This window comes from Bison bison, unplaced genomic scaffold (assembly GCF_000754665.1).
Source record: "Bison bison bison isolate TAMUID 2011002044 unplaced genomic scaffold, Bison_UMD1.0 scf7180017864519, whole genome shotgun sequence".
Classification (NCBI taxonomy): domain Eukaryota; kingdom Metazoa; phylum Chordata; class Mammalia; order Artiodactyla; family Bovidae; genus Bison; species Bison bison.
Genome location: NW_011495072.1, coordinates 19,405,836 through 19,406,112, shown reverse-complemented (window position 1 = coordinate 19,406,112; position 277 = coordinate 19,405,836).

Sequence of the window (277 nt, the reverse complement as noted above, 5' to 3'; positions counted from 1 at the left end):
ACATGTAGAGATTTTAAGAGAAGGAAAACAGACAACCAGCACAATACTTTATGGCTCATAAATATTCCAGGGAAGATCCCCTGGAGAAGGAAATGGCAACCCACTCCAGTGTTCTTGCCTGGAAAATACCATGGATGGAGGAGCCTGGTAGGTTACAGTCCTTGGGGTCGCAAAGAGTCAGACACGACTGAGCAACTTCACTTCGCTTCATAAATATTCAGGAAAATTACAAAATGACATCAAATAATGCTTTCTTCCTCACAACTTTAAGTGTAAT